The following is a 19315-nucleotide window of genomic DNA, read 5'->3' as shown; positions in this document are numbered from 1 at the left end:
GGAAGAAATCTTCAGTCTGAGAAATGACAAACCAGTGAGTCAGGCTACACTCACTAACATGCTGGAGACGCACAAATAACTTTTCAAAGATGGCTACGGTGAAATACAAGACTTCACAGCAAAAGTCAGAGTGCAAGAAGGAACCAAGCCTACCTTTCACAAACCACGTCCAGGACTGCCTACAGAAGAATAACATAATCACGAAAGTATCGAGGAGCAACTGGGCCACTCTGATTGTTGTAGTCCCAAAGAAAGACAAGACTGTCAGAATGTGCGGTGACTACAAGGTCACAGTAAATCGCTGCATACTACCAGAGGAATATCCACTACCAAACGCTGTTTGCCACTCTAGCTGGTGGGAAGGTTTTCAGTAAGCTGGACCTGGCATTCGCTTATCAGCAACTGAAGCTGGATCCGAAGTCAGAACAGTATCTGACCATCAATACACACAAGGGGCTATTCAGATTCAATCGCTTGGCCTATGGAATCTCGACAGCTCCAGCGATATTCCAACACACAATGGATCAGATCTTGGACGGTATAGACAATGTTGTGTGCTTCATGGACGACATCCTCGTGTCAGCACCAACCATTGGAGAGCACCTTGTAGTGCTGGACAAAGTGATGTCAAGACTGGAGAAATACGGAGTGAAAATGAAACGCAGCAAGTGTGAGTTCCTCCAGGTCTCAGTGGAGTATCTCGGATACAAGATTGATGCACAAGGCCTGCACCCAACCAACCGCCAGGTGAAGAACACCCTATTCCATTTGCATCACGGACTCTGTCCGTGTGAGAAGAATTATGCTCAAATTGAGAAGGAAGCCCTGAGCATAATATTCGGAGTGAAGAAGTTTCACAAATACCTCTACGGAAGGAAGTTCCAACTGCTTACAGATCACAAGCCTCTGTTGGCCATCCTTGGACCAAAATACCAGCTAATACCAGCTATACCAACCCTTGCTGCACTTCGAATGCAACGTTGCGCTCTGATATTGTTAGCCTACGACTACGAGATTGAGTACAGACGATCCAGTGATCACGCAAATGCCGATGTACTATCAAGACTACCATGCAATAGTGACTCCGACAGTGAAGATGATAGAACAGTCTTCCAGATCTCTCTCATTGATGAACTGCCCATATTTGCTTCAGACATAGCAGAGGAAACAAGGAAAGACCCAGTGCTTTCCAAAGTCTTGGACTTAACATTAGGCGGTTGGCCATCATTCGTAAATGACGATAACCTTCGTCCATTCATCGACAAGAAAGACCAGTTGTCCACTGATCAAGGATGTGTTCTTTGGGGATCAAGGGTGGTGGTACCTCACAAATTCCAGAGGAGACTGCTATCTGACCTGCATGCAGGGATCACTCGAATGAAAGCACTCGCTCGCAGTTATCTGTGGTGGCCTGGACTGGATCAGGACATTCAACAACATGTAGGCCACTGCTCACCTTGTGAAGCTGTTCGCAACAAGCCTGCTGCTGCACCTCTTCATCCATTGTCCTGGGCTGCTACATGTGGATTACGCCGAGATTGACAAGCAACATTTCCTTGTTGTCGTCGATGTCCATTCCAAGTGGATGGAAGTGTTCCCTACTCAACTGACCACAGCTGAGAAGACCATCAATCTTCTCAGACACCTGTTCGCATCCTTTGGACTAGTCAAGGAGCTCGTATCGGACATTGGCCCTCCTTTCACGTCAAACAATTTTGAAATGTTTCTCAAGAACAACGGAGTAAGGCACATCCTGTCACCACCTTACCACCAGAGAGCCGTGCAAACCTTTAAGAAGGCCTGGACTTGCACAATTGGTGGCTGACTAAATACTTTTTTGCCCCACTGTATGTACTACAATTATACACTTCAACAGTGTTTACCAATCTTGGTCCTAGAACATAAATGGTTACACATTGTGACTAAAAGACTAGAAACAGGATTTAACTAGTTAAAAGCTGATTTGTAATTAATATATACAGAAAAATAACTGAAAAAACAGTACACTACACTTCCTATGCATCATGTAAATACTCTAAAACCGGTTTGTCGTGTCTTTACTATGGATTAAATGATATGACATGCTATTTTATAAAATAATTCTCTATAATTAATATTACCTGATTAAACGAATCATGTAAATGTAATTAACTAGGAAGTCGTGGCACCTCAGAAGAATGTTTATAGAGCTGTTGTCTTCCGAATAAACTCTAAAAGACCTGGTCATCTTTTATATCAATAGCAGTCAATTATTAATCGTCACCTTATTGAGTCTCATCTGAACGTCGTAAAATTATTATTATTATTATTATCTTCACGAACATGGCTAACAAGTTGAATCAGCAATACAAAATTTGGTTTAGTAATTTATTTACTAAATACCTAAATAGTCACACAGAATTACATATACACAGGATGGATCATACATTGATTACTAATTATGTCATAAAAGAAAACGTCACTAGCGGATGAAACCGATATGACGGCTGAATGAAAGAGCGGGAAGACTGAGGAACAAAAGGATTGGGTCTCTATCGGACCATATGAAGCTATGCTATTGTAAATACAGAATATTATGCATTCTAAATAACTGCCCATTCGGAAAAGGAAAATGCAAGAAATATATTTATCCCTGAGCTGCGCTTCGATAGATTGGTCGAAGATGGAAGGCTGGGTTGCCTAGCAGAGATCTCCCTTGTCCTCTGAAGAATATTTTTGGGCGAATACGTTGTAGTCTGTCGTCGTGTGGTAGAACGGATACGTTGTAGTACCCTGTCGTCGTGTGGTAGAAGGAATACGTTGTTGTGCACTGTCGTTGTGAAGAGATTGTACAACCTTTCCTAGACCACGCACGTTTACAGCTGCTGCTGATAACTCGACGTCTAGGATGTATCACTTCTTTAGTGAATAAGAGTTCATAGTTCATACCAAGTTGTCATACTAAACTCATGCTATATTCTGGCTGGTATAGTCAAAATTCATCCTTCCAGCGTGGCGATCGTCACCTCCACGTTGAAATTCTCCCTTTTAACTTCTTCGATATAGGGGGCACTCTTTTAATTTTTGGATTAAAAAACGTTCCCGTTTTAAACAAGATATTTTGTCACGAAAAGATGCACGACTATGCATATAATTGACAGCTTTGGAAAGAAAACACTCTGACGTTTCCAAATCTGCAAAGATATTATCTGTGAGTGCCACAGAACTGATGCTACAGGCGAAACCAAGATGAAATTTCAGACAGGAAATGCCCCAGATTTTGAATGCGCTTTGTTCCAATGTCTCCTTATATGGCTGTGAATGCGCAAGGAATGAGCCTACACTTTCTGTCGTTTCCCCAAGGTGTCTGCAGCATTGTGACGTATTTGTAGGCATATCATTGGAAGATTGACCATAAGAGACTACATTTACCAGGTGCTCCGTCTGGTGTCCTCCGTTGCAATTATTGCGTAATCTCCAGCTGCGTGTATTTTTCCATTTGGTTCAGAGGAGAAACCAAACTGCCACGAATGACTTATCATCGAATAGATATGTGAAAAACACCTTGAGGACTGATTCTAAACAACGTTTGCCATGTTGCTGTCGATATTATGGAGTTAATTTGGAAAAAAGTTTGGCGTTGTAATGACTGAATTTTCGGGGTTTTTTCTTAGCCAAACATGATGAACAAAACGGAGCGATTTCTCCTACACAAATTATCTTTTTGGAAAAACTGAACATTTGCTATCTAACTGAGAGTCTCCTCATTGAAAACATCCGAAGTTCTTCAAAGGTAAATTATTTTATTTGAATGCTTTTCTTGTTTTTGTGAAAATGTTTCCTGCCGAATGCTAGGCTTAATGCTATGCTAGCTATCAATACTCTTACACAAATGCTTGTGTAGCTATGGTTGAAAAGCATATTTTGAAAATCTGAGATGACAGTGTTGTTAACAAAAGGCTAAAGCTTGTGAGCCAATATATTTATTTAATTTCATTTGCGATTTTCATGAATAGTTAACGTTGCGTTATGGTAATGAGCTTGAGGCTATAATTACGCTCCCGGATACGGGATTGCTCGACGCAACAGGTTAAACGTATGGACATCAGTCCTCACGTCATCAGGAACACAATGTTAATTTCGTTAGGTTGTAGTCGTTCAACCATTCGCAACCAGAGCTCACGCTAAGGTTGGCTTAGTTCGCAGTGAATTGGGTCATGGGGGCTCTTTATAGAAATGTAGAAAAGGGATTGGTTCATAATTTCCAACCAATGCCTATTCACGTGGGTGTGGCCACAGAGTGAGCATATTTTACTTATGAAAACAATTCTCTAATTTTAAAACTAAAATTACATTTAAATTTTCACAAATAGTTTCATATTTAAACATTTAAATTGCACAACAATTCCATGTGAATCTGATAACTAGAATGTGTAGACTTTCCAAGACACAATTTATGTGGTCAGGTTAAGCAGATGCTAAACTACAGGACTGTTTTGCTATCACAGACTGGAACATGTTCTGGGATTCTTACGATGGCATTGAGGAGTACACCACATCAGTCACGGCTTTATCAATAAGTGCATCGAGGACGTCGTCCCCACAGTGACTGTACGTACATATCCCAACCAGAAGACATGCACTACAGGCAACATTCGCACTGAGCTAAAGGGTAGAGCTGCTGCTTTCAAGGTGCGGGATTCTAAACCGGAAGCTTATAATAAATCCCGCTATTCCTTCTGACGAACCATCAAACAGACAAAGGGCTAAGATTGAATCGTACTACACAGCTCCGACGCTCGTCTTATGTGGCAGGGCTTGTAAACTATTACAGACTACAAAGGGAAGCACAGCTGCGAGCTGCCCAGTGACACAAGCCTACCAGACGAGCTAAATCACTTCTATGTTCACTTCGAGGCAAGCAACACTGAGGCATGCATGAGAGCATCAGCTGTTCCGGACGACTGTGTGATCACGCTCGCCGTAGCCAACGTAGGTAAGACCTTTAAACAAGTCAGCATTCACAAGGCTGTGGGGCCAGACAGATTACCAGGACGTGTACTCCGGGCATGTGCTGACCAACTGGCAGGTGTCTTCACTGACATTTTCAGCATGTCCCTGATTGAGTCTGTAATACCAACATGTTTCAAGCAGACCACCATAGTCCTTGTGCCCAAGAACACGAAGGCAACGTGCCTAAATGATTACAGACCCGTAGCACTCACGTCCGTAGGCATGAAGTGTTTTGAAAGGCTGGTAATTGCTCACATCAACAACATTATTCCATAAACTGCAATATCGAGAGCATCCTGACTGGTTGCATCACTGCCTGGTACGGCAACTGCTCGGCCTCCGACCGCAAGGCACTACAGAGGGTAGTGCATACGGCCCAGTACATCACTGGGGCTAAGCTGCCTGCCATCCAGGACCTCTACACCAGGCGGTGTCAGAGGAAGGCCCTAAAAATGTGTCAAAGACACCAGCCAACCCAGTCATGGACTGTTCTCTCTACTACCGCATGGCAAGCAGTACCGGAACACCAAGTCTAGGACAAAAAGGCTTCTCAACAGTTTTTACCCCCAAGCCATAAGACGCCTGAACAGGTAATCAAATGGCTACCCGGACTATTTGCATTGTGTGCCCACCCCAACCCCTCTTTTACGCTGCTGCAACTTTCTGTTTATCATATATGCATAGTCACTTTTAAATGTACATTTATGTACATACGGCCTCAATTGGCCCGACCAACTAGTGCCCCCGCCTCAATTGGCCCGACCAACTAGTGCCACCCGCCAACCCCTCTTTTACGCTACTGCTACTCTTTTTTTTAATCATATGCATAGTCACTTTAGCCATATCTACATGTACATACTACCTCAATCAGCCCAACTAACCGGTGCCTGTATATAGCCTCGCTACTATTATTGCCTGGCTACTGTATATAGCCTCACTACTGTTATTTTTCATTTTCATTTTCTACTGTTTTTATTTATTTACTTACCTATTATTCACCTAATACCTTTTTAGCATTTCACTGTAAGGTCTACTACACCTGTTGTATTCGACGCACATGACAAATAAACATTGACTTGATTTAAACTGACATCATATTCTTTAAGTACCAATGGATACTTTCAACTGGTTGGATTACCGAAATATTGTTCCGTTCCCAACCTTTTGATGTCACCATACTCTCTCTATTTTAACAAAGGGCTTTCCAAGAGTTAATTCTGTAGAGTAGAGAGAAAAGGTGGAAAGGTATTTATGGGGGTCATAAACGTCATGACAGGTTTATCTCAATATCTAATATCTAAGCCGTCATTGTAAATACGAATTTGTTCTTAACTGACTTGCCTAGTAAATAAAGGTTAAATAAAATAAAAGAATGCCCTTTTCTGCATTGATCTGGTAAACACAGGATAGGTGTAGTATTTCATCAAATGAGGTTCAATTTCCACCACATTCAACCAATGTGAAATACTTTATTGAAAGAAGTTTATTATCCAAGTGTTATAAAAAATACATTATAAATATTATAATTGTAAGATTATAAATACAAGACAATCTGTACTTCAATGCACATCTGTTGTGCATTATAAAAACAGAGGAAGAAAGAGGAGGCGGCGAGAGGTGTAAAAGACAAAGGGAAAGAGGTAAGAACATAGGAGCAGAGAAGGCAGCATATGATTAATGAATCAGTGCTACCCAAATATTCTCTCAGTTCATCACAATTACATAAGTGTCTCGAGTCGGCCCGAAGGTTATCTTAAGAGCGGGTGAGGTGGCAATGATGGGACTGGGGGTTGGCATCCTCTCATCAAAACATCTGCAGACGAGAGAGAGAGCATGTTTAATCCTTGTGTTTTAATTTTTTATTCTAACATTGTTAGTCATAATCATCAGGAGGTGACATGCAAAAAAGACCTTGGATCATTAACTCTGGGACTACTGCATCTCTATCTGTATTTCAAAGTAAAGCTTCTCTTTAATAATACTTCCTGGTGTCCTGACCAAGTGACCTCTCACCTCTGATCATGCTGTGCCCTCTATGTAGCCAGTTCAGATGCAGGAGGGGTTCACCGACACAGCTGATATAACCTAGAGGATTTAGGGAGAAGAGGAGAGAGGGATGAAGTGAAGGAGAGGTACTGTTATTGAGAAAACAAGGTAGTTAAAGAGAGTGTTCAACAGGAATCTGTGTGTGTGGCTTCACCTGGTGTCCACACCACACTAAGTGGCTGCAGAGTACTTTATGCTGAAGAACATGAACGGACACACGAGGACAAATAATATAGTGTAGTTATAAAATAATGAAGTGTCTTAATATTCTCCATTGTTGGCCCTCTTGCCTATTCTTTGAAGGTGGAAGGATCCACAGTTATACACCTGAGCCTGCTTACTGCACAACACAATCCATCAATCAGATTGATACATGAGTGTGTAGGTGTGAGTTATAGGGTGTCTAATTGTCCTACATTTTTTCAATATGGGTGATTTAAAATAGCCTGTTTTGTTTTTGTACAGACATTACACCCTTACCTAAACAGCACCCTCAACTGCAGTTGACATAGCTAAGCAAATGGAAGAATACTCTTATTGCAATGTGAATGGCTCTTAAAAGAGCCTTTGGTTATGCATAGTGTAGTCTGGTGTTGCCAGGGAACAGCACCCTCTTCGAAGAAGTAGGTGAAGATCTCCCGCACACAGATTGCCTCTCTTGCTGCTTTGTTGGACCCCATCCTTGAAACATCCTGCAGAGCAGCAGACTTCTCCTCTGGCACACGGCGGCGAGCTGCAGATCCCCTCCTGGTCCATCCTCATAAAGTTATGCAGAACACAGGTAGCCTTCACACACCTGAATTCCTCCAGGAATCTCCAGTTACAAGCTATCTGTAGGAATATGGAAGACAATGTAATTATTAGACTTTTACATTACCAGGTAATTGGGGATTACTAAAGTATAATATCCCTGATAACATTGGATTGAATACAAACAGTGGACCGAATACAAACAGTGTAGTTATTCCCTCCGCAAGGCAATTAAACAAGCTAAGCGTCAGTATAGAGACAAAGTAGAGTCGCAATTCAACGGCTCAGACACAAGAGGTATGTGGCAGGGTCTACAGTCTATCACGGATTACAAAAAGAAAACCAGCCCCGTCGCAGGATGTCTTGCTCCCAGACAGACTAAATAACTTTTTTGCCCGCTTTGAGGACAATACAGTGCCACTGACACAGCCCGCAACCAAAACCTGCGGACTCTCCTTCACTGCAGCCGACGTGAGTAAAACATTTAAACGTGTTAACCCTCGCAAGGCTGCAAGCCCAGACGGCATCCCCAGCCTCGTCCTCAGAGCATGCGCAGACCAGCTGGCTGGTGTGTTTACGGACATATTAAATTAATCCTTATCCCAGTCTGCTGTTCCCACATGCTTCAAGAGGGCCACCATTGTCCCTGTTCCCAAGAAAGCTAAGGAAACTGAGCTAAAAAAATACTGGCCCGTAGCACTCACTTCCGTCATCATGAAGTGCTTTGAGAGACTAGTCAAGGACCATATCACCTCCACCCTACCTGACACCCTAGACCCACTCCAATTTGCTTACCGCCCAAATAGGTCCACAGACGACGCAACCACACTGCACACTGCCCTAACCCATCTGGACAAGAGGAATACCTATGTGAGAATGCTGTTCATCGACTACAGCTCAGCATTTAACAACTCGTCATCAAGCTCCAAACCCTGGGTCTCGACCCCGCCCTGTGCAACTGGGTACTGGACTTCCTGACAGGCCGCCCCCAGGTGGTGAGGGTAGGTAACAACATCTCCACCCCGCTGATCCTGAACACTGGGGCCCCACAAGGGTGCGTTCTGAGCCCTCTCCTGTACTCCCTGTTCACCCACGACTGCGTGGCCATGCACGCTTCCAACACAATCATCAAGTTTGCGGACGACACAACAGTGGTAGGCTTGATTACCAACAACGACGAGACGGCCTACAGGGAGGAGGTGAGGGCCCTCGGAGTGTGGTGTCAGGAAAATAACCTCACACTCAACGTCAACAAAACAAAGGAGATGATTGTGGACTGGATTGTGGAAACAGCAGAGGGAGCACCCCCCTATCCACATCGACGGAACAGTAGTGGAGAGGGTAGTAAGTTTTAAGTTCCTCTGCGTACACATCACGGACAAATTGAATTGGTCCACCCACACAGACAGCGTCGTGAAGAAGGTGCAGCAGCGCCTCTTCAACCTCCGGAGGCTGAAGAAATTTGGCTTGTCACGAAAAGCACTCACAAACTACAGATGCACAATCGACAGCATCCTGTCGGGCTGTATCACCGCCTGGTACTGCTCCGCCCACAACCGTAAGGCTCTCCATCACCGGGGGCAAACTACCTGCCCTCCAGGACACCTATACCACCCGATGTCACAGGAAGGCATAAAGATCATCAAGGACAACAACCACCCGAGCCACTGCCTGTTCACCCCGCTATCATCCAGAAGGCGAGGTCAGTACAGGTGCATCAAAGCAGGGATCGAGAGACTGAAAAACAGCTTCTATCTCAAGGCCATCAGACTGTTAAACAGCCACCATTAACATTGAGTGGCTGCTGCCAACACACTGACTCACTCCAGCCACTTTAATGATGGAAATTGATGTAAAAATATATCACTAGCGACTTTAAAAGATGCTACTTAATATAATGTTTACATACCCTACATTACTCATCTCATATGTATATGTATATACTGTACTCTATATAATCTACTGCATCTTTATGTAATACATGTATCACTAACCACTTTAAACTATGCCACTTTGTTTACATACTCTACATTACTCATCTCATATGTATACACTGTACTCGATACCATCTACTGCATCTTGCCTATGCCGTTCTGTACCATCACTCATTCATATATCTTTATGTACATATTCTTTATCCCTTTACACTTGTGTGTATAAGGTAGTAGTTTTGGAAATGTTAGGTTAGATTACTCGTTAGTTATAACTGCATTGTCGGAACTAGAAGCACAAGCATTTCGCTACACTCGCATTAACATCTGCTAACCATGTGTATGTGACAAATAACATTTGATTTGATAGATGCCTGGGCACACATATTTGCATGTGTAGCATGTGACAATAACAGGATCATATCAAAAATAGCATCACAAATGAACACAAATACCACTTGAAGCTTGATGATGAGTTGATCATTTGAATCAACTGTGCAGTGCTAAGGCAACAGCAAAAGAGAACCACTGCTCTTCATATGCCGACAGACTTTCATAGCTCTCTTTATCCGAGGACAGAAAACCTCACAAGAAACAGACTTCATTATAGCCAAATTACACCGCGCTGAATATTATGTTATATTATCTCCGTTCTCACTTCTAGGGACAAGAACTACACAAAAGTACCTGCCCTATCCAGAATAGCCGACTCACTTTGACAGTTGGGGCTCCTGTCCTTTCACCCTCCTCCAAGGCTGTTAGCTAGCTACCTACAAATGCATTTGAAGGTTTTACAGTGATAAATCCATCAAGATAGCTAGCTAATATGAAGTTAGGTAACGTTAGCTGGTGATATTTAATTCACTTGGCCTGCAATCTAGCCAACTAGCTAGCTCATTTAGCAGCTCATTTGAGTTAGCCTGCACAGCAACGTTAGCTAGTTAGCAAATAATACATCGTTGTTGTTTTTTTACATTTTCGAAATGTATTTACTTACTTGAATAGGTTCTCCCATACATGTGGACAATTGGAAACAGGGCAGCAAAGTTTATTTGTCACCAGAGCGTTTTAGAGGATATTACTATTGAACTATCTACCCATTTAATAACCAGACCTTCATACAAACTTGCTATGCTGAATTCTTGACGCACAATCGAGCATGTTGCCACATGCTGCCAGCACGCCCACAAGAAGGTCACAATGGGCGGCCTAAGCAGCATGCTGCAATTGGCCCTATCTAGTGTACATGCACCGCTGACCAGACCGCTCGCATGTGCCATCGCATGCACACATGTTGATTTTGTCCAACCACACCAGACGCGATCAGGACACACAGGTTGAAATATCAAAATGAACTCTGAACCAACTATATTGATTTGGGGACAGGTCGAAAATCATTCAACTTTTGTGGCAATTTAGATAGCTCGCTAAGTTGTCTTGGGATAAAAACATTGGGTTGTTATTTTTACCTGAAATGCACAGGGTACTCTACTCAATTAATTACTGATAAAATGATAAACCGAGTTTGTTTCTAGTAATCTCTCCTCCTCATATTAATGTGAAGAGTGATGCTGAAAATGGACATGATAAAAGTTTAGGTTCACACTGCTGACCCAGATGTCGTAGTTCAGTCCAAAACCTGGTTTAAGAAATCTGTTCTAAATGAGTCAATAGGCTTGGATGGTTATAATGTTTATCGATGTGACCAACGAAGTAAGGGGGAGGTATAAGCCATCTATCTATATTAGGCAGATATGTGGTTACTGAACTAAGGTCTTTATCTAAACCAAAACAGTTAGAGTTTTTAGCATTGAAACTGCAGTTAATCGAAAGCTATGAACTTAGATGTAATAGGATGCTATAGACCTCCATCTGCAAAAGTAGAATCCCTGGATTCTCTGGCTGAACTGATGCGTGGTTGGGGGGAAATGAAATGGTCCTCATGGGCGATTTAAACTGGGACTGTGTCCAAACTGTGTCCAAACTTATGTCCAAACTGTGAAGCAATAAGAGGACTGTGCAATACACTGAATTTTAATTAAATTATAAATGCAGTCACAAGACTCAATCCAGAAGACATCCCTAAGTCAACACTTATTGATGTCATTCTAACTAACAATCCGCATAAATACTCGGCCGTTGGTATGATTTAAGTGATCATTGTGCAGTTGGTTGCATTAGAGACACCAAAATCCCCAAAGTGCCACCTCTTTCGTAGTCAAACCAAATTTTACACGGTTCTGTGAGCAGGCATTCCTGCATGAACTTTATGCATGCAGCTTAGATAGGATTGCGTTTATTCCAGACATCAAAAAGGCATTCTCCTATTTTCATTCCATGTTTTATACTATCTGTGATGAACACACCCCTCTCAAAAAGTATCGTTTATCTGATTTGATCCATAAACAAAATACACAATGGGCCAAAGCTAGAAAGGGTAATTCCCAGGCTGAATTGCAGTTATTCAGGGCATTGAGAAATAAGTGCACCTTGTTAATACGGAAATACAAATCTAGCTTCTATTACGAATCTACCAAGGCAAACCTCAATAACCCGACGAAATGATGGAAAACCATTAAATCCATGAATGCTAACACAAACTCCACTGGTCTGACCTCAAATTCAATGGACGTGACCGACAAGAATAAACTGCTTGAAATGTTTAATGAGCATTTTGCTAAAGCTGGGCATTTATTTGATAATGAACTCCATCCTAACATCTCGAATGAGGCTGTGAATGAAACTGCCGGATGCCGGCCTATGGTTCATCTATTTCATTTAACCAAGATTGAGCTTTTAGAAGTTGTAAAGGCACTCAAATCTATTGATATTAAGAAAGCGGCTGGCCCTGATGAATATTAGCTAAAATTGATATTATGCCTACATCAGCCCGATGTCTAGTTTAACGCCGACGCTGCAAAACCAATGTCAAAGCTGACGTGCATACCTACAGTATATAACGTGATGTAATGATGCCACGAAGAATTTAGCGCTACATGTGCAACACAGCATTCCTAACCTAGCGCACAATGTCTGCTGTATGGATCGAGCAGTCAACAAGTCAAGCAGTCATTTGAAGGAGTGAGAAAATTTCAGCGAGACAACTCAAAGGCGAAATCCATTAACGCCAAGATAATGGTATTCATTGCCCTTGACAATCAACCGTTCTCTGTCGTGGATGATGTTGGCTTTTGCAGACTGGTCGAGCACCGGTACACACTACCAAGTATTCGCAATTTTTCCAGATGTTGCCCTACCGGAGTTACACACTATTGTTGAAACTTACATTCATGAGCTACTTGCTACTTGCTAGAAATAAGTTAAACTGCATTTGCAGCAGACGTGATAACTTGTCATGGCATTGAAACGCCTGCTCAACAAAAATGCCAACACAGACCGTTGAATTAACTTGGAAAAGTATTCTACTAGAGGCCGTGAACAAGCGATTCTGTGACATTCTCTCTTAGCCTCTACTGTGTCGCCACCATGCTCGATGCTAGGTACAAGGACCGCTACTTTGATGCAGACAAGAAACAGGGTTTACGTGAAATGTTACAGACACAGCGGGACAAGTTGGAAACGGACACAGTGACAGTTCGCCACGAGGAAGAGAGGCCACGGACAGACAGAGCTGAAACTTCACTGTATGATGTATGATGAAATCCTGGTTGAGACTGAACAAAGGAACAACGAAACAGCACAGCAAGTAAGTGAAAGAAATAGGTTTTGATTATGTTTTACTGGTAATGGGGACATACGTGAAGGCCAACAAAATAACTTTTTGGTCAGTGTGGTGTGTGTGTGTGTGTTTCAACTATTTAACTACTAGAATGATTAAAAGGCAGCTAAAATTTAAAATATCAGTTATTGGCATCGTTTTTCTTTGGCAAGGAGCACATCGGGTATCGGCCAAAAATGTAATATCAGTGCATCCCTAGTTTTATACTATGTGAAATTTCAAAAATCAATTGTACATTAAATGCCGGATGTCATTCCCTAGTAGAATTATCTGCACACTATTGAGGAAGGGAATAGTCTTTTCACACCCATGTGTGTTCGACAACAGCTGAAAATGAACTAATAGAAATTAGAACGAGAAAGTAAGTAAGCTATATACAGGGTCAGTTCCAGGGTCAGTACCAATAGCATATTTACAATGAAAAATGTAGCCTGACATGTTGCTTTTGTATTGTTTTGAAATGTCCCAACAGTCTATGCTGCTGAGAAGAGCAGAGCTACCTCCCCGAGTGCATCTGGTCTCCATGTTGCCTCCACACAATAGTTAGTCAGATGTACTAAACCTGCCATCAAAAACAACAGCATCTAGGAAGATAAAATATGGCCTTTTCTTTTTTCTAATATGCTGTCAACTGGTGTGTGGCTGTATCCTAATGCAGGTATAAACAGGCAAATTACAACCGATATTTACAGATTCATCCAGAATATCATTGTTCTAACATGTAGCTATTTGAACATGAGCGAGAGGAAGGTAAGAAGAGGTAAGGAGGGACAAACTGTATAGTGATCTTCGAACTTCAGTTTTGTAGTTGGTAGAGTGCGTGATCTTCATGAAGCCTCTTACTTTAATGAATCTTTGACCTCTTAATGTTCCGACGCCCCCTGGCTCCACTACCAGGTGTTGCCACGGCATCGTGTTATAAAGCCTGTTTGAACACACACGGTCTTGTTTTGAACGCTTTTGTACAACATAATAAAATGCAGTACGACAGGATATTTCTTAACGCAGCTCTTTATTAGCTAGTTATAAGTGACAGGTAAGTATGGTATATGTTGTGTTGTGTGTGTGTGTGTGTGTGTTTAGTCCATCACTTTCTCTTTCTGGGGAACAGTTCACCTCGTCAGTGTATTGTTCTTTTGTGTTCAGTAGGTGACGACGATTGCCTCGGTACACCGCTCCTTCTGCGGTGCGGACGTGATATGAATGTTCAGTGTCAGCTGGCTGGATGACGACTGCTGGTTTCCAGAGGCCATGCTCCTGGATTCTAACTGACTGTGGTCCAACTGACCTGTCATAGTATCGCTTTTGTTGTTGTTGTTGTCTCTGTGCACGTTTTTCATGCATTTCCTTGTAGCTGACGACCTCAGGTTGCAGCTGCTGGTTGGTGCTGGGAAGGACTGGGCGAAGTCTTAGGCTCATGGTGAGTTGAGGTTGTCAACTGGAGTGTTGTGGTATTCAAGGAGACTGAGGTAGGGGTCTCTCGTCTGCGTTTGCTTTGTCCATGAGTGATTTAGCAATCTGCACAGATTTTTCGGCAAGGCCAATACTTTGAGGGTAATGTGGGCTTGTGATGACGTGTGAACTCCCATGCTTTTGTGAAGGATTAAAACTCATTGGATTTGTAACCGGGGCCGTTGTCAGATATTAAAGTCTCTACAATGTCATGCCTGGCAAAAAATTGCTTTCAGCTTGTGTATCACAGCTGCAGATGTGGTGCAGATTGGCCCTGGTTCAATCGTGATCAAGTCTTTCACTTTCTGGAAAGCAATGTCGTGTTGCTTGTCCCAGAGAAACTCACTGGACTGCTTTAGCAGCTGACGCCGAGGTGCCTTAGCATTGGAGAGGCTGGGAGCGAACTTGGCTAAGTAGTTGACCATGCCAAGCACTGTTTCCAGCTTTGCACGGTTCTTTGGTGGCTCCATTTTTTTTATGGCTGAGATCTTCTATGGATCTGTCTTGATTCCATTCGCTTTGAGAAGATGTCCGAAATAGCTGACCTCTGTAGCGCCGACTGTGCTCTTCTCGGGGTTGAGCCGGACTCCTCTCTCGAGGGACCTTTGCAGCATCGCACGGAAGTTTCTGTTGTTCCTCTTTGGTTCGACCATAGACAAGGATGCCATCCACAGTTGCCCCAACTCCGTCTAGGCCTTTGTACACTTTGCCGATCTTTCGCTGAAACTTGTCTTGGGCTGAGATAATCCCAAAATGCAGGCGACGGAACCTGTACCGTCCAAATGATGTGTTGAACGTTGTGAGCTTAGTTGACTCTTCTGTGAGCTTGATAGCCCAGTAGCCTGATCTGGCGTCCATGACACTGAAGTAGCGTGCTCCCGCTAGCTTGTGTGTGATTCCATCTAGCGTCAGTAAAGGGTAATGGGGGCGTTTGATAGCCTTGTTCTTGGGTCGAGACATACTCTGAGCTTGCCTGTGCGTGGTTTCTCCACCACCACTAACGTCGGTTCTGTAACCTTGGTGACTATGTCAGATTGCTCCATGCTCTACACCTCTTTCCTCAGACGGGCGCTGAGAGCAAGGGGAATCTTTCTCGGTGGGTAGACCACAGGGGTTGCGTCTGGGTCAAGGTGAATGGTACATTCTCTGGGGAATAATCTTATTCCTGTAAAAACATCAGCAAACAGTCTGTCTCTACTGGTTCTGTCACTGATAAAACTAGCTTGATGAGGTCCATGTCTAAACATGCTTTAAGACCTAGCACTGCAGGTGCTCTAGTGTCAACAATGTAAAAGTCCAACATCTTGTCACTTTCCTCGTATTTGCATTTGAAAGTGCATGTGCCTTTTACTGGGAGCTGTTCACCACCATAACCAGTCAGTCTGCGCCTGATGAGCTGTAGCTCTCAGATGTCAAGCTGCTGTACTTATTCAGAGGAATAATGTTTACCTGTGCACCAATGTCTAGTTTGACTTTAGCTCAGTGCCTTGTGTTCCTATCTCAATGTCAGCAAAGGCTTGTTCTGTCTCTGATATTCGATTTTTCTGTGTCACTGAATCAATAAACAGTTCATCAGTATTTTTCTCTTTAATTGACATTCTGTTAGTGTTTAAATACTGGAGAGTTGAGACCCAATCACGGACGCTGGACAGAGTGGATTTCAGTTGTAACAAAAGACAGTTTTAATGAGTCAAAGATATCTTGTCCCGCAGTTTTACGTGCACGGACCTAGTTCACATAACTCGGCAAGGAGTCAGGTGAAAAAGAGGCCTTATACAACGGTTACATTCATTTTTATACATAGAATAAAGTAGGTGGAGTCTTGTCGTTTCGGTCTTCTTGACTGGTCGGAGGGTTGGAGGCGGGCCTTGCTCTAGCCAGAGCAGAAGCCCCATTGGTGCACAGCAGAGCCTTATCCTGAGCATCCGACCAATAGAGGGGGTCAGTCTTGTGGCTGGGTGTATGTGTTCTTGCGACGGAATGTCTTTGTTTATATGAGCTATGTGTATGAATATTTATATAACAAATCCCCCTCTTCACACCTAAAACTATAGCAGAAAGGTGGCGGTTGCAATCGTGGGTATACATAAGGTGGTGCTTCTAACCTTGTCTGGTTTGCATGGTAGGTCTGTAGGTGTAGTGCTACGTTTGGGACGGGAGTGATTGGAGGGAGTGATATCAGGAAAGGAGTTAGGGACATGTGTAGGGGTTGGTGTACGTGATGTGGCAGGGTGAAATAGTTGTTCAATTAACCATGTGAAAGTCCTAGGGTTACTCCAAATATCAGTAGGAATATCACAAATAAGGGACCAGATATCCCCAGCCTCACCCAGAGAGGGAGAAATTTCCCTCTAACTGGGCGAGGTTCCCTTCTCAGGGGAGGCGGAGTTTGATGCCGCATCACCTGAGGAAGGAGTGTCTTCATTTGGAATCGAATTTAGGCCGCTCAAATCAGCTCTGACTTCAGTCAGTGTTCTAGAAGGAATTGGGGCTGGGGTGCAATGTGTAAGGTGGTGCCAAGGTGCGCCTGATTTACCTTTGACCTGGACTGAGTGTGAAGTAACCTCCTTCACTTCGTACGGTCCAGTCCACTTGGGTTCCAGCCACTTTCTCTTGTGGACTTTAACCCTCACCCAGTCACCAACCTTTACCTTCAGTAGTGGCGTGTCCCCCGGCAGCTCCCCCTCCTGGACCTTGTGAACCTGGGTAGAGAGTGCTGCAGAGAGAACCGTCAGTTTTTTCACATAATTAGACATTACAATTTGTTGTACATCAAGGGCGGGCATATGACCTCCCTCCCTTGGTGGACCATGCATGACTCTACCAGTCATTATCCCATGAGGCACATACTTTAGCTATCTTAGCTTTTGCTTTTGGTTTGACGTTCCACCAGTTTTTGGGATTGGGGCCTGTACACAGATCCAAATCTGTGGGTTATGCCAAATCTTTCTTCCACCTGCCTCAAGTGTTTGTTAAATGTGAGCCATTTGTCAAATTTGATTTGTCTTGGGATGCCATACCTGGGTATTAGTTTGGTTTGTAGCCACTCAAAGACTGACCTAGCATCCTCCCCTTTTGTTAGTATTGCCTCTACCCATTTGGAGAACCTATCTACTATAACTAGGAGATAGCGTTTGCCTTTAGATAAATTGTTGGGGCCCATGTCGGTGTAGTCTATACTAATGTCCTGAAAACATGCATTAGGTACTAAGTATGAGCCCATTGGTGTTCGATGTGGTTTCTTTGGGTTGTGTCTGTCACAAACATTGCATTTGTCACAAAATAAATCATCGTCATAATATAAGTCAGTCCTATTTTTTATGTGAGGGTGCCACCAGATGTGCGAGGCCTTTTGGAGGGTCTTTAGTTTGCCTTCGTGTGTGGGGCCATGTGTTTCTCATAAAAGTCCTGGGTCCATCAGTGTGGCCTGCTTCATGGGCATGGGCTGAGTCTGTATAGATATTCACAGTCTTTCCTTTTCCTCTGATGAGGGCCTGCGTCAATCCGATGATTTCAGCTAATTTGGCCGATGCTGGTTGAGGGATGATGGCTGATTGAAGGGTGACATCACGAGGTGAGCTGTTTTTTCAATAGCTTTTGCTACTGCAGCAACGTATCTGGAGCATGTTGACTGTCCTACCTCAATGTGGTCAAGTTTGAAGAGTAGTACATCAAGACCCTTCTCTCCCCCTCTTGTTTCTGGAATAGGACGGATGAGGTGAATCCTTCCCTTTCAGAAACATCCAAATGGAACTTGTTCTTGTAGTCAGGTGCAGTCAGAGCTGCTGCCGCTGATAGATCTGTTTTCAGGAGTGCTATGGCTGTTGATGCTTTAGCCGTCCAGGCCAGGGGTGCATGGAGGTTCCTTGATCGTAGGATGACCGGTGCTGCCACCCCCTCTGGGCCACACCCAATGGTACAACACCTGATAGGTGGGATCAGGTGCATCATGTCTTCGTCCCAGTCTGCAGTGTAGAGGCAGTCATCAGTTTCTGTTGCATTGAGTGTGCAATGGATCTCAGCTTGGGGAGTCTTATATGGGTGCAGAATGTAGATTTGAGCTTTCAGTTGGTTGAACTTAAACTGGATGTGAGGGGTGGCAGGCCCTGTGGGTAGGCATTTTAGCCAGTACACTTCTTGGGCTTCAGACAGTGTGGTCATCGGCAGGAGTGGCATCCTCATCATTCTTACTGGGCGATCAGGTGTTGAAGTGGGAGGGTTGGTTGTAATCTTGCTGCTCCTGCTGCATGTGGCTAGATTCTGGGTGGTTGTTTGCTGGCTGTTGCTGATGCATGGGTGTGGGTCCTGGTTGCTGATGTTGCAGAGGTGGGTTTCCCCCACTTCCTCTTGCTCTCCATTGCTGTTGCTGCGGGGAGAGTGGTTTCATGCAATCTCTGGCATAGTG

At 43.5% G+C, this 19315-nt stretch overlaps 1 protein-coding gene and 1 long non-coding RNA gene across 6 annotated transcripts in view; one reads left to right on the top strand and one right to left on the bottom strand.

The window, feature by feature from the left end:
• LOC110521873 (potassium voltage-gated channel subfamily C member 1-like) overlaps window positions 1–19315 on the top strand; it is a 148966-nt gene that overhangs the window by 78398 nt on the left and 51253 nt on the right. The window lies entirely within an intron of this gene.
• Window positions 6639–12005, bottom strand: LOC118945797. 2 transcript variants are annotated; one of them, XR_005040912.1, is made up of 4 exons: window positions 10717–11605; window positions 7649–7869; window positions 7006–7077; window positions 6639–6805 (listed from the first exon to the last, which is right to left on the bottom strand). It is a non-coding gene; the product is annotated as an uncharacterized LOC118945797 (long non-coding RNA). The 2 variants fall into 2 exon arrangements; XR_005040911.1 differs by having other exon boundaries at window positions 7006–7869; window positions 10717–12005.

Source organism: Oncorhynchus mykiss, chromosome 30 (genome assembly GCF_013265735.2).
Source record: "Oncorhynchus mykiss isolate Arlee chromosome 30, USDA_OmykA_1.1, whole genome shotgun sequence".
NCBI lineage: Eukaryota > Metazoa > Chordata > Actinopteri > Salmoniformes > Salmonidae > Oncorhynchus > Oncorhynchus mykiss.
Note: the sequence above shows the minus strand (reverse complement) of the source record. Positions and strands in the feature narration are given on the sequence as shown.